Source organism: Anser anser (assembly GCF_964211835.1).
Source record: "Anser anser genome assembly, chromosome: 1".
NCBI lineage: Eukaryota > Metazoa > Chordata > Aves > Anseriformes > Anatidae > Anser > Anser anser.
In genome coordinates, this window is record NC_139720.1 from 169,584,286 (window position 1) to 169,599,793 (window position 15,508).

The following is a 15,508-nucleotide window of genomic DNA, read 5'->3' on the forward strand; positions in this document are numbered from 1 at the left end:
GCAGTCTCACCTGTGCTGTCTGTGGAGATAAGATCGCTCGACTCTATTCACTGTTTTGTTCCAGTATCACACTCGTGGTTCCCTTTGAATTATTTGTCTGATGCCTTAAGTCCTTTCTGGAGGCACTGTTTAGCAGAAAGCAGTCCTCTACTTTTTACATATAGCCCAACTTGTTCCTAGTTGTTTGGCTTTTCATGTAACTGCATTAAAATGGATTTTGTTTGAATTGGTCTACCTTACTGAATAGTTCAAAATCCCTCTGTCTGTCTTGTCTTTACATTTACTACTCCGCCAGCTTTTGTATCAGCTTTTGTGTAATCTACAAACCATATCAGCAATTTTTAAAAACTTAATTCCAGTTTATCTATGAAAAGGTATCAGGTCACCTACTTTACAGTACCATGTTAAATCAGGGTAGGTACGCTTGCTTGTATGTGTTCTTGCATTCCATAATATGGTTACAGCATATGCTTATGTACATGGCTTGTCCTTTATTTAAATCAAGTCCCAACAATTTCTTTGTTTTTGGAAAGTGAATTTTGGAAGATTTAGCCACTTCTTAATCCTGTGAAAGGAGTTTTTACTAAAATTGTTTAGGCCATTTAAAACAAAAAACATACCATCTAAAGTCGAAACTTCCTGCAGAAGTCCAAATGTATGCAGTTACCTTTATAAGCCAAATTAATAATCCCATCAAAGAATGAAGTAAGTTTTATTTAACAAGACCTATTTTCTACAAAACCATGTTGACCATCATTAATTATATTCATTCCTTTAATTTTGTATTAATTGAATCCCACATCAGCTTATTAGCTTTTCCATTAAATTTCCCTATATTTTTCTGGTGCTTACTGGCCTTAAGTTACTTGGGTCAGCACAATTCCCCTTTTCAGAGAATAGTACAATATTAGTGCTAATTCAAGTTTTATCTTATTACTGAAGATTTTAAAATACACAGCACTAAAGATCTTTTGCTTAAGTTTTTCTTCATCCTACTATTTTCCTTCACTTTACATATCTCCTTTGTACTTCCATGTATACACTTATGTGTGTGTACATATATGGGATGTAATATTTAAATGTTTTAATATTATCTTCTATAATTTTGTATATTTTATTCTTTTGACTGCTGTTTGTAAATACAGAAAATAATCAGAGTATTTCCAAAATCCTAAGCCAAAATTGACATCCAGGAGAGAAATTATATTTTTTGGAATGCGTTAAAATCAGAAGGAAGACATTCCTCATTATTTTGGGTCTCTTTTGTGCTACAAACTTTTAACTGTTGCAAAAAAATCCTATTATTACAGCTGATGGTATGGGAGTCACCAGATGGCACTGTCACAAATGTCTTGCTGATTCTTTTGTCTAGAAGAGACTGTAAAAATAGACCTTGAAAGATATACTTAGTTGTTATTTGTTTATTTTCCCTTTTAGGAACATAGCCTGTCCCCTGCCCAAGTCTATTGCAAGCTCAATATTTTCTCACAGGCATTGTAGCATTTCAAAGTTTTTGCCCATTAACCAGCTAAACATACACTCGGACTATAAAACACAAATGAAGCAAGCAGTCTTTGTGGTGACCAGGATTATGATGTTCTTCAGTTGTCCAAAATGCTTTAGGAAAAAAAAAAGAGGCATTATTTGGAGGGTAAGAAATGTCAGTAGCTCCTACACAGCATAGCAACATTTAAAGGGTCCTGATCTCCAAAAATATGAGGGAAGAAATGAGACATCTATAATGTTTTCAAGAAGAAAAAGGGGCAGTGATAAAGTTATTTTAATGTAGTGCAGCTTCTGAGGAAGTTCTGAAAAAGTTTACAAGCAAATTTCAAATCTAAAGCATGGAGAGGAGTAGGCAGACACAGGTCTGACAAAGATGACAGAAGTAGAAGTACGTGGCTGTAAAATGAAGCTTATACAGATCTTAAACTAGTTTAGTTATCAAACTGCTCATTGCTGTAAATTACTATAATGCCTAAAATTTTCAGTAATATATTGAATATCGTTGCATAATATATTGAATACCATTGCAACTATACATGCTACTTCGGTGGGGTTTGCATTGCATATTTCCTATATTATTTTTGTGTGTTAATAAAGCTGTGAATTTGTTTCCACTTTTTTCGATCTTGTACGCTTAGGCCTTACTTATTTATATATTTGCTATTCAGTACAAGAATTATAGTTGGCTATGTACATGCAAAACATACCTGCTTAATCTTTATTTTGCAACATACATATTAGAAGTATGGACCTTAGCATTTTACACTTATTTAGCACCAGGTTAAACACCATTAAACTACTTGACACTGAATGTGTGATAATATTTTCTCAATTAAAATGCCTGTTGGCATTCACTAGAATAAGGATTATCAGTTTCATGGGGGAATATCCTCATAAAACACCTGTCCCAGTATAGCCTATCTCAGTGAAGCAAAAAGAAATTATATACATATTTATCAAAATGCATGATCTTTGTACTTCATACATTATATTCCTATAATGGTCTAAATTAGACCCACACCATCTCTAGCATAATTCCCTGAGGAAATATTATTTGGTACATTGACACTAGACAAATCCTTGTTCATACAAAATGAAGCACAAGAATGTTAATATATACATTTAACATAAGCTTCAGGTTTTAAAGTCAAGTCCACAGTAATTGCCCTGTAAGCAGCACGGAGTACCACTTCCCTCGTTTGAAGATGAAGGCCTAACCGATACTGCCAGATTGTGCAAGTGTTTCCTAGAGCACAAATGCTTAAAAAGGAATGTTAAATATCTTAATTACTTCTGTAAGCTTATTCAGAACCACTTCAAATCCCAGTTCATTGGCTTTCTATGCACTCAGTGTAGCTTTCAATTTTTTGAGTTGGTAACCATGTTATACACCAGTGATTTTACTACACCTATTTTAGGTGATTTTACTACACCATTTTTGTAGGTGGTAACTGTCATGAAAGGAGGCAAGAAACACTATTAGAATATAGTGTCAACCTATATATGAAAAAAAAAAAAAATAAATCCCTCATTATTCAGGCCAGGAGAGTATAGGCAAAATAACTCCTTTTGAGACCACAGCATCCACCCAAGGGCATTCTGGAGTATTTTGGGAGCTAACTTCTCTCGCAGCTCTGTGCTAGGAGTAGCAAAAGTCACCCTGTCTCTTAATAGGCACTGGCTAGAATTTCCTAGCTCTCCTGGATATATCTCAAATTGCCGGTTTAAATGCACTGATGAGTAAGGGCCTTCAGGTAAAGGTGCAAAGGTGTTTCAGATACTATGGAGATAAAAGCCACGTGTAAGTACTTCAGTAGATTCCTAACGTTCCTTGTCGTAGACGCATTTTTCCCTGTATCCCTTGCCACAGACAATTATAGTCATCTTACTCTTTGTGTTCTTTAGTGATCGTTTACATGCCATTCTCACTGCACTTTTTACTCATTTTATGTGCTTGCTGTTGCTGGGTTGAGGATAATATTTTCTCAGGCCACAGCTGAAATGCTAATCCATATAGTACTTCTGTCACCTCCAAGGTGGATTATTGTAATTCCTTTCTGGTGTCTACCTGATTGTAAAACTTCACAAGTTCTGTTTTACATAAAATGCTGCAGCTGACATGCTTATTCATCTTAAACCAAATTAGCATATCAGTCTGGTCTTTTGATCCATGCTATAGCTGCCAGTTAGAGTAGTGCTTCCTTCCTATACGACCTGGCATGCATTGATGCATGATGATGGATTCTGACCACGAGCATTAACACAAGCATATAGTTTAGACAGTAAAATATTGCCTTGCTCCTTTTGCACACTCTAAATTGCCTTTATCTTTGCCTTATATTGATGTGCTAACACTTCTAATAGCTGTGTTTAAGAATAATTAATACATTCCTAGATATTAGGAATGGGAACAGACTCCTCAGACATTCTGGCTGAAATAATGTGTCCTCTAGCTGCAGAAAGTCATGTTGTAGAGTGCTTTCTATGGGGCTTCTACTAGACAAATGGGACTCCACTGCTTTTGTAGTAGTTTGAAGTACTTTCATGAAGATTCTGGCTTAAATAAATGGATTAGCACATAGGATATACAGGACTATTTAAGCCTGTGTCTGCGTGACTCTATGGAATAGCATGATAAGGAAAGGAATTCACACAGACTCTATTCAGGGTTTGGAAGTCCTTTTCAATATAGGAAATGAAGCACAAATATAATTTCCCCTGAAACTGATACATTTCCATGGTGAGTAGTACCACTGAAGCACAAGACTGCTTCTATTTTATATCTACAGGAAAGCAAATATGAATTTCGCTGTTGAGAATATCATTAGTAAACTACTGTTACTTGAAGTGAACTTATTTAAGAGAGGATGAGCATGAGGAATGAATGGTTCAAAGAGCATTAGTGGATTATTTCTTACATATTTAGCCCATGAAAGCATTCATCTTGTTCCTGCCTTGGATAACAATCTTCTTTCAAATATATTTATGTTCACCCTATGAGCACCGTAAGAATTCCCATGCACTTATATAGTTCAGAATGGAGACCTGTTTCCTGCATGCTAGCACCTATCTTTGTAGATACTTAGCTTGAAGATTCACCTTGTTTAACTTTGCATTTGCCATAATGAGGTCTATTACTGAGCTAGTTGTTTTAGGCATATTGTTTCTTGGTGGAGACACATTTTTGGCACACAGTCTGATTTATCTTAGAATGCTGTTATGGATAAATCAAATTATATTAATCTGCTGATTATCTAGACTATATCAGACACATCCGTCTATTATTGATCAGATGAGTTCCATTCTCACAGACACAACTAGCATTATTCATGTACTATTTTTGCTGAGCGCAGTGAGACTGGTCATATGTATAAATGTTCACAGGCTGAGGACTTCAGACTACGAACGTCTGAAAGAGATCTGATTTGGAAAGTGTCAGTAAGTCACACAGTAATTAAAAGACACCAGAGGAAATTCTCAACTGTTAATATCAATGCTTTCACCCTACTTGCTAGTGAATTACACTTATATTAAGCAAGCAAAAGAATAAAACCCCAGGGCTTAGTGCATAAATACATATGCTTGTACACAATAAAAAATACCTGTGTACATAGTACTATACATTTTTTATTCTATGATATAGATTAAAAACAAAACAAAACAAAAACGTGCAATGCAGAGTGTTGTAATAACTTGGTATACAACCTGGATCACATTCTCCTTGTCTTACATGAATATGCACATGAATAATGAGACCTGTTTTTTGACCTTCTCTAGTAGCAGAACTAAAATTAAAGTGAAGAGCTTCTTAAATTCCTTCCACTATAATGCTGTTCATCTCAGCAGACTTTAAACTCCTGCATGATACTAAAACCATCATTCTTAAATTATATGTGCTATAATTCTTTGAAAAAAAAAAAGAGAGAGATAGTTTGGAAAAAGAATAAAATAGACTTGCTATTTGGTAAAATGGTTACATTGTTTTGGTTAGATTGCCCATGTCTCATAAGTAGTGAATGTGTAATATTTACTTTTTGCAAAGAAAATTAAACAATCACATTTTCTAGGCAAGTACATTTCATGCTATTGGCCATTAAGTTGTATCATATACAGTGCCATTTAATGATGAAAAAAGAGGAAGATTGAAAAAGTAAGGATTATACATATATTGAATCATAGCCTGAAATTCCTTGAACGTCTAATATGAACAGCTGTCTCTGGAAAGTTATTGTGTATTTTTTCTTAAATAAGCATACACATATGTATGCTTTAATATGTGCCAAATAATTAGGTATCTTTGTGCTATTGCATAAAGACTGTAGTGCACTGAAACATGTAATATTTAGATTGTTTGCCATAAATTTTAAATCTTGATTTATTCATAGAGCTGCAATTAAATACAAACATGTATGCACACATATGTAGCACCAATTATAAAAACTGATGTACACATGCACACATATGTAGCACCAATTATAAAAACTGATGTACACAGTAGAATATTCTAATGGGTTGGTTCTCTGTTTAGTCTCAGAATTCTTTCCCTCAGGCTCCATTTCTGCTACTGTACCATCTCAAGTGGATATGAATTTGAAAGCATTCTTCAGTTTTGAATGTTAATGGATGTCATTGCACTATGGCTCTACAAGAAGGAAAAATATTACTATCAAATAAAAACACTACAAGTTTTGAAGAAGATGGGTTTTAAGTCACAGCTCTGATAAAAATAAGGATGCTTTCATTTTTGCACATGAAAACAAATTAATCTTGCTGTATAAATACAGAATATCTATTTATTTATGCAGAAAGCATACTAAAGCTTGTTTAAAGGTGCAAAGTAAAGTAATAGAATGAAATTATTATTGATAAGAAATGATAATTTATATTATGCTAACACCCTGAACAAGGTCAAGACCTATTCTGAGTTCTGCATAGAATGAAAGAAAGTCATTCTGGTGTTTCTTAAAATTTGATGTATGCAATTGTTTTCTGTTCAACCTACTTATTTTTAATCTAGGACTCTCTTATTTGGAATTTTAGAAAAAAAAAGACATGTTTTATGGAGATTGCAGTGTAAGATGAAATGCTACCAGTATTTGTTTATATAAGACTTAGAAGAAAGAAGATATCTGAGTTCATAACAAAAATATCAGCAAGTTGTTTGCTACACTGTAAATCATGGTGTTCACATTAAATGGTCTCACTTATCTAAATAAAATTTGCCCAGAGTAGTTATTTTCAGAAACCAGGCACTGTGGAAGGATGGTACATAGATCATTCTTTTTTTTTTTTTCTTTTGCCTTTTATTAGTTCCCTTTCAACCTGATCTCCATCAGTATTTGTATTTTTATTGTTTGTTATTAAAAATTAATGTAAGTTGTTAAACATCCCACATTTCAAGAATTTGGGATCTGGATACTGTAGTAGTAACCTTTATGAACAATATTTATTCCCACAAACAGGCCTGCAGGTGTCTATGAAATGATGATTGTTGGTATTGCTCATTTTAGAAAACAGGTACGAATTGTGCCCTTGGATCTCACACAATACTAAAACTGAGCTGTAACGGGAATTGGTATAAATCAGGTTTTCTGGAAGTTTTTCAAAAGTATGGCACGGAAAAACCAGTAAGACTCAGAGTGGTGCTCACTGAAATCAGAGAAACAGCAGCAATTTAAGAATTTTGTATGCATTTTGGCAGGCACATGTAGTAAATTCATTCTTGAATGCATAAAATGTTTTGCTCTGATTATTTGCTAGGAGAAGCCCAGGCAGCCACTGGTTCAGTTTTTCAATATAGTAAATAAGAAGTTACATAACTATGGTTTTCCAGCTCTCTCTCTCCTTGATCTTTGAAGTGTGTCACTCTTTCATTTTGCCATTCAACAGCCTGACATGGAAAAGCTTTATTCAGACAGTTTAATTTAATCACTGCCACTGGTTCAACAAGATGATAAAATCCCCTGTGCTGTACAACATCCAACATCCAGCTCACTGTTATCTGATACTCTTTGAAGCTCCTCTCATGAATGTATCCTGATAACACAAGAACTCCAAACATGTCATAAACAATATATTAATACCCTTGATTGAATTCTGTTAGAATAAGAACTAGATGAAGTTTAGGCCATCCAAGCAGGCCAATGTAATAAAATGTAATTTGGACTAATCTTTCCAAAGAATGCCTTGTGTTTGAAGCTGACAGTGTCCTATCACAAGCAGAAGTAATTGCTTGTTGAATACACTGAGAACTCTTTTGAATCCTAGCCTTTGTACTTTGTGCACCTTCCAGGTGTCTCTTGTAGCAGACAATCTACCCTTTTGTTTCAGTGGAGAGACGTCAGAACTGCAAATAATAAAATAGGCAGTGTTTATTTTAATGAATGATGGAGAGCTGGATGAAATTTCTGGAAGCTTAAGACCAGAAGCTGAGCTGTTTAAACAAAAACAAAGGGAAGGACTTAGTAGATAATGTTAATTCAAATAGTTGATTTTCTTAAATTAAATCAGGAAGAGATAGGAAGGTATGTCCGTGAACACATACTAACAGATATCAGAAAGTATATATGTTAATCTTTCTCTGGAATAGCTCTTTTCACTGCAGAGGAGCAACACCAAAACTATATTTCACCAAAGAACCTAACCAGTTTACACTGGAATTTTGGTAGTGCACAATTGGTTAAATTGATATGGTTTACACATAAAACACATTTAAAACACATTCATATAATTTCTTAGATTATTTCAGAAGCAGAAAACTAAAAAAAAAAAAAAAAAAAAAGTAGCACCATGAACTTCTTATGAATTTGCTTGTTGCTAGCAATTACTACTTTTTATTAAAAACTTGCCAGGCATTGGCTATATTCTTCCAACAGTAGAGAACCCATGAAGACAGTGTTTTTTCTCCAGAAGTTCAATGTTTAAAGAAAGGAAAATGAGGAGGCTCTGTTTAACAAAGGATTAACTTTGCTTTGTTCTCACTGTTTTCTGTTTAGTACTGAGATAAGAACTACTCAAATACAATGTATTAGGAAACTGGGTATTTGGACAGTAGTCAGTGCAAAATGGTAGCCAGTTTATCCATAGATCAGGTCCATGAACATTTCTAATGAACTCAATGAGACTTTACAATCTCATCTAATAAATGTTTTTATAGCACTTTTTTTTTTTTTAATCTCTCTCTAAAAGTTCACTTATGTCATCATGGCTATATATGGAGCCTGTTTGCCCATGAAGCAATCAAATCCAGACTAGGAAGGGTATGGTCCCACTGGGGGAAGCTGAACTTTCCAGGTGCAGTGTGGACTACACCTTTTAGAAATTAGACTCTTGCCACAGGAACTTTAACTTGTAACACAAATACCGAAATTTGGTTCTGATGCTTGCAGAGCTAGTCTTTCAAGGGCACGTAGGGCATGCTGCTCCTAATACACCTCCATTCTGAAAAGATAGGCTGGTACCTTATCCCCATTCAGACTTCAACTCATTTGCTATTTACTGAACTCTTCTCTCTGTTATGTGAACACCAGAATAACAACACAGATCACTGTGATTTCTCTGGTGAAAATACTTGACCTAACCAACAGCATTTGAAAGGAAATCAACACCTTGTACACACTTCCTCTTACCAGTTTGTAAAGGCTGAGTAAATTATTTTTTTTTCTCCACTCTTTTCCATAACTGAGGAGGTGAAATACTGTCTATGGCAGAAGAATAGTCTCAAGGTTGTTTTGTTTGTCTCAGTAAATATATGTAGTTCTTAGTACTGTTGTGACAGGACTTTCACCATTTCCTATTCTATTTCCAAGAGGCTGCAAAACACAGCTACTTGAGGAATGGTAATAGCTGTGATCTTAATTTGGGGCAATTTACAATAAATACAGCTGGCATTGTACACAGATAAACTCTGATTATGACAGAATTGTTTTCTGTAATATCTCAGCTTCTTTTAGGCTAGAATCTGCAAACACATATGCTTAATTTAAAATCTGTGAAATCAGCTGTGCCTCACTGAGTTCAGTGGAACTATTTGTATGCTTGTAGGAAGCAAGTGTAAAGTGTTTGCTGGATTAGAACCTTCAAGGCTGCTTTTGGGTGTTTGTTTTATGCACAACATACATCAACAGCCATTAAAATATGTTTCAGGAAAAAATTCCAGAGATTGATTGTTTCTTCAAAAATGACCCCCAAAATCAATCAGAACTGTTTTAGAAATATGCCTACTATGCAGTAGGATTTTTTTTTTAAACAAAATTTATCAATCCATTAAAGAGGAGACAAGTAAACAAAAATGAATTGTCATTTGTGTTATTTTATTAGTGTCACATGAGATTACAGCATATTATTGACTTTAAGAATATTTTACCCGAGGAGGCTTGTTTTAACATGCACAAATCAGGATCAATACTGGATATGTATTAATTTTCATAAAATGCTACAAGGCATTTTTTTTAAAAACAAATCCCATGTTCATACTTATAGTTCTATAAAAATTATGATTATGACCAAATGAGGGCCTAGGTAAGATTTAATTATTAAAAAATTGATTATTATTTGCATTGTTGTTTACTTTCCCAGGTGTATTATTTACTGACCAAATGTAATTTATGTGCTTACCCAGTTATAGAGTGAAGTAAGATCGCCTGCACAATTTTTGCTGACTTTGCTGCCTTAGCTTGCTTTATCAATTCTTTTTTTTTTTTTTTCTCCTTTTTCATTAGAGATCACATATAGTTTAAGAGCCGTAATCTGAAACCTTACAGCTCTAGTGGATACTTAAAAGACTCATTGATACACTTTGAAACCTAGTCAATTGAACAGTATTAGCAACAGCAGCATCTAGCCATTAGGCTATTAGGATCATTTGCTGGGGCACTAAAATTAAATATAGGGACTCCAGCAATTCCCCAATTATATTGTGTTAGTATAATGGCAGTGAAAAGGAAATTGTTTTAGTCAGCTCAGTGCCACTATTGCAAGAACCAAGATGTTTTCCATTTTGTGGATGTGGATATGTATTGGCCTGGAGACTTTGACAGTAATGTAATTCCTTTTGCAAGCAGAATAGATCAACACCATTCAAATCCTACTAGTCAATACCAGCTTTCCACAGTCACAATGTTTATCTATATTTTTGTGGGGTTTCAGTATTTAAAATGATACAGGTAAGATAAAATACAATCTAGAAAAAGATTAATATTGACAGGGTGTAGAGTCAGGGGAAGGAAATCCTTTGCCTGTTAGTTGGCTTCTACAGCTGTGACCCTTTCAGTTAATCCTCCCACTTGACGCTTACGTCTTCAGTTGTCCCTGGAGGGAGGGATTCCAGGGAAAAGGTAGAATCTGATCCAAAATCCTAAAAAGTCACATGAGAAGTCCTGGTGTTGGACTAGGAGCCTGCTATAAACACATTTCATACAGTTTGGAATTGTGTGCCATCATCTACTGCAGTGAGAGAGAAAGAACCCATTAGAATTTCAGTCATTGTGGATTACTTTTTTTCCCCAATATGCCGTGAAGCCAAATTGTACGAAATTGAGTGGTACTAATAGCAATATAAGAATGGCTGTGTTGCACTGAAGCAGGAATTCCATTGTTCCATCCCATCCCAACAGTTTCGTCACAACCGACTGCAAGTGCCTTGGAGAAGTACATGCAGTGATAGGTGCCCAACACACATTGCAGTGATCTGCAGCTCAGGGACTTCTGGACATAAGAGTCACATTTTTGTATTTGCTAGACAATTTTTTTTCTTCATTAATTTGTCCATTTTCTTTTCAAATCCATATAACAATTAAGCATCCACAAAATTCTTGTGGTTAAATGGTCTACATTTTAACTATGAATTATGAGGAAAAATGTCCTTTCTTTGACAGTGATCTGCTAGTTTCATGTAAGGCCCTTTCCGTCTTTTATTAAGAAGAACAGTGTGCATCTGCTCTCTTTTTCCATGCCACTTAGAATTTATAGGCCCTGTCACATGTCTTTTCAGTGCTAAAGAATCCTAGTTTATTTAGCTTTTGTTTGCATGAGAACCATTCTATACCTTTCTTATCTTTCTTATCTTCTCTTTTTTTAGTGCTTCTATACTCTTTTTCACACTGGGTTCCAGACATACATGCACTGTTCAGTTTTTGTGTCCATCAGTATCTTAGCAATGGTTCAGTTTTGTTATTTCCATTCTACAACTCATGTGCCCAGAAACTCAACCACTTTTTTTCCACCATACTAGCTAGGCTAATAATTTTATTATTTAGGCCTACAAAACCAGGTCATGACCACGACAATGCTATAAATAACATCTAACATTGTATTTATCTGAGCATGAGATGGTACGTCCATATGTCTAATAATTGGATTTAGATATGTACAGCTCTACTAACAGATTTTTTGTTTTTCACCAAGTGTTCCTGAACTAAGAAATGGTGATACTTCAGACACTGATTTGGTTAAAAATTAAAGCATCATAGAAGAGCTGGTCTTGGATCAAGCAATCACAATTTGGTTCAAATTAAATTAAAAGGAATGAAAAACTGAAGTATATCTGTAGCTCAATTAAAAAAAAAAAAAGACAAACTTGAATAATCTCAAGTAAGTTAATGAAGTCAGCTACATTTGGACTCAGGCAGTGGAATCTAGAGGAGACTTGGAATTTCCTTTAGTTAAAAACAGAGAAATTGCTTTGTATGCAAAGAACACAAGACATGTAGGAAAGTATCCCAAACTGACAGAAAAGATTAGATATATTAAAAAGAATTTTAGGAAGAAGCAGAAACTCTACACGATAGGTAAAAGAGATTTTTGAGGAAAGAAGCACACAGCTAAAGTGAATTCTGAAAGCATAGGAACCATTCCCAGAAGTCAGTACCTACACCTGAGATAGCAGAAAGCTGGACTTAAAAAGTTGTGTCATTCCTTCTTCTTCTCTTTTCTCTACTGCTATTCCTACTTTTCTCTATTTCTTCTCTCCTGTTATTCATTACATTTCTGTGGCAATCTTTCTGTGTTGTTTATTTTTAACACTCATCCAGGTTAGGCACCTTGGAAGGAACTAACTTTCTTCTTTCAATCAAAAATCACTTCTTTGCTATCTTGTAGTTCTGCAGCTGTCCATTCTTCCTTTTATCCCTTCTTATTACCTTAACTCAATAGCTTATGAGAATATCCTCTTCTTTTGTCCCAATTCAGTCTCTCTCACGTAGACCCATTGGTTACAGCGGCATTCTACTTTCTTCATTGAAAATTTTCCCAGAACATGATGGTCTCTAAATACTTCTTTCATTCCTAACCTTTCCCTCTTCAAAATACTTGAGAAAATATATTTTTTTCTTTAGATCAATCATCTCTCAAAACAACATAAACCCAGTTTTCAGTGGAGGCTTGTTCTGCCTAAATGAATGGTTTAGAAAAAAGCTCTGAAATACTGTGTTGAAGTGCGAAAGTCCTGGAGAAAGGGCAAGGAGAAAGGGAGGTCTGAGACAGTGAGATGTGAGATGATCTCCTCTGAAGATATCCCCTTACCAGTATGCTTGCACTTGAAACTGGGCACAGGCTGAGTAGCTGAAAGTTGTGAGAGGCAAGAGTTACATCAGGGTCTAAAGTAGTTTGATGTTTTTTAAAGGGAACAGATATTCAAGCAACAATAACAACATCAAAAAATCAGATTTTGACCTTTGTTCTCACAGCACATTCTTTTGTCAATTTTCATGTCACTTTGTGAAAAAGGACTTCTCTAATTACTAAAATAATAGGTTGATTTTCTAGACATTTTGGAGCAATGCATTACTTTTACTTTGTATTTACATTATATTACAACTTGACATTAATATTTCAATCTATTCTGACACTGTGAATGGAAATGCTGGGTGAGAAAGCTATGGGGCAAGTTAAAATGCCATTCTGCTGGACATCCGATGTGGATAAGTGGTACGCTTTTTCTTGTTTGAAAATTTACAATAGCTCTGAGTTTTCATGAAGTTTGTAATCAACCTGTGGAGCAAGAAGGCAATAGAAATGTCTGGATCAATGTTTCTGAGTTTAGTGAGGGGGTTTGGAAAAAGAACATGGAGCTTTTCTGTCAGGAGAGAAATATTGCCCTTGCAGCAGACAGCTTTGCGTGACACTTTACAGCTTTATTTTTCTTTTCTAGTCCCTTACACTGTAAAAATAATATTTCTTCCTACAAACAACTCAAGCACATTCTCTACACAAAAACTAAATTAAATACCTTAGAAATAAAAATAAAAATAAAGTTTAGTTCCTAATGTTGATATACAATGTACAAATTGTTTTTGTCCGCCCTTAATGGGCTTGTCAAATCTTCAAGAGCAACCAATGCGAACTTTGGAATTACAAAATTAGTTCGGAATAGATCAACGTACTGTGGTAACAGCAGTGGATTTTTCTTCATCAGCAGCTGCATCACATTGCCCATAGCATTCACTGGACACAGTGCTCATGAACTAGATTGCTGTTTCACAATCATGCACTATTAACTTTTGCTGTAAATGTGTTTTTGCCACTTGGTAATTGGATTAAAAAAAAAGCCGGCAAACCTTTATTGAGGTTTTCAAACCCTGGAGAGGATAGTGAGATTCACTTCCACTAACATATAATATGGCATACACTGAAATTGGCTAAGTGTGCATAGCTACAGCTATAATAATTTTGTAATGAGGTATAAAGCAAGCATGAGAATCTACAATGGATATTTTGATCCCATCATGTACAAAGTAAATTGGTACTGAATCCCAGCCAATCATGCCATCTACTGATAATATTACATTTGCATCAACTAACAAGTTAAAGGCATACTACATGGCAAAGGACCAACAAGATGTTGGTAATTTCTGCACTTGGATGTGTAGACATTTTGTCCTATTGTGAGATAGTCAGCATGATCTATGTTTTTAACAGGAATGAGTAGTGTTACTGTAAAATTCTGTTTGCTGATTGATTTTTGCAGAAGATATTGAAAGGGATTTTATAGTTCAGTTTTGGATACCAGATATAAGCACACACAAAGCAGTATTTTAGAAAAAAAATATTTTCAGTGAAGTATTTGTGACATTTTCATACCCTAGCTTTTTGACTAAGTTTGTGAAATGTCAGAAAGTTAAAACAGAGTAGTGGTTGCAGTATTAAGTTAAAATGCCAGAAGCACCTGTATTTTAATCCAGGTTTCCTACTGAGTAATAGACATCTAAGTTACTTCTCTGACATGTATATGAGAAAATGCAAACCTTATTGTATTATTGTTTTTATGTTTTCAAAGGCTTGGCAACCAAACAACAGGATTTTAAATGTAATCTTGTGCTATGTAACAGTGCTTTATCTAATGAAAAGACTCCCGTTTTATTCTTTTTTTTTTTTTTTTTGTAAATAGCCTAGTATATAGTCTATGGAATCTGCACAATGAATGGCATTTCTACATATTGTAGTAATAGAAATTATAACAATTAAACTATGTCCTTTTTTTCCCAAGAATGTGACATTATCTAGTAAGGTGCACCAGTGAAAAGATGTCCCTGTCCTTAAAAATTCAGTCTCAATCAATCTTCTGTGTTGTGTGGAATTGTAGTGAGAATTAAATATCCATTATTGAAGTTAGAAGCTTGAGTCATAGCATCATAGAATCATTCAGGTTGGGAAAGACCTCAAAGGTCATCTTGTCCAACCTTTAATTTAGTAATGCCAAGTCCACCACTGCTACTAATCACAGAATCACAGAATGGTTTGGGTTGAAAGGGACCTTAAAGATCACCTAGTTCCAATCTCCCTGCCATGGGCAGGGACACCTTCCACTAGACCAGGTAGCTCAAAGATCCATGCAACCTGGCTTTGAACACCTCGAGGGATGGGACATTCAAAACTTGTTCCAGTGCCTCACCACTCTCATAGTAAAGATTTTTTCTCCTTATATCTAATCTAAACCTACCCTCTAAGCTCTACATTTACAGGTTTCTTGAAGACCTCCAGGGATGGTGACTCAACCACTTCCCTG